We start from the raw sequence: 1,002 nt of genomic DNA on the forward strand, positions 1-1,002 counted from the left end.
TTTTTTTTTGAGACGGAGTCTCGCTCTGTCACCCAGGCTGGAGTGCAGTGGCACGATCTTGGCTCACTGCAAGCTCCGCCTCCTGGGTTCAAGCGATTCTCCTGCCTCAGCCTCCCTAGCAGCTGGGATTACAGGCACACGCCATCACGCCCGACTAATTTTTTGTATTTTTAGTAGAGATGGGATTTCACCGTGTTAGCCAGGATGGTCTCTATCTCCTGACCTCATGATCCTCCCGCTTTGGCCTCCCACTCATTGGGGAAAGGACAGTCTGTTCAATGAATGGTGCTGAGAAACTGAATATTTATATGCAGAAGAATAAAACCAGACCACCACCTCTCAGCCTTTATGAAAGTCAACTCAAAATGGATCAAAGCAGGTGGAAGGGGTACATAAAAAAATAAAAATAAAAATAATGGATGAGAGACCTAAGTATAAGACCTGAAACAATAAAAATACTAGAAGAAAGCATAGGGAAAATCCTCCAGGACACTGATTAGGAAAAGATTTTATGAATAAGACCTCCAAAAACACAGGCAACAAAAACAAAAATAAACAAATGGGATATATCAAACTAGAAAGCTTCTGCACAGCAAGGGAAGCAATCAACAGAGTGAAAAAGCAGCCTACAGAATGGGAAAAATATTTGCAAACACCTTATCCAACAGGTGATTAATATCCAGAATATACAAGGAATTCTAACATCTCAACAGCAAAAAAATAATCTGAGGTCGGGTGCGGGGGCTCACGCCTGTAATCCCAGCACTTTGGGAGGCTGAGGCGGGTGCATCACCTGAGATCAGGAGTTTGAGACCAGCCCGGGCAACATGGTGAAACCCCGTCTCTACTAAAAATACAAAATTAGCCAGGCGTGGTGGCACACACCTGCAATCCCAGCTACTGGGGAGGCTGAGGCAGGAGAATCACTTGAACCCAGGAGGCAGAAGTTGCAGTGAGCCAAGCTTGCACCATTGCTTTCCAGCCTGGGTGACAGAGTAAGAT

General features: G+C 45.3%; 1 pseudogene; it reads right to left on the bottom strand.

Moving 5' to 3' along the window:
- The window catches only part of LOC105516872, a 9,131-nt pseudogene extending 8,156 nt beyond the window's left edge, over positions 1 to 975 (bottom strand).
- Positions 976 to 1,002: the final 27 nt, after the last annotated feature.

The sequence above is a fragment of the Colobus angolensis genome, unplaced genomic scaffold, assembly GCF_000951035.1.
Source record: "Colobus angolensis palliatus isolate OR3802 unplaced genomic scaffold, Cang.pa_1.0 Scaffold293, whole genome shotgun sequence".
Classification (NCBI taxonomy): Eukaryota; Metazoa; Chordata; class Mammalia; order Primates; family Cercopithecidae; genus Colobus; species Colobus angolensis.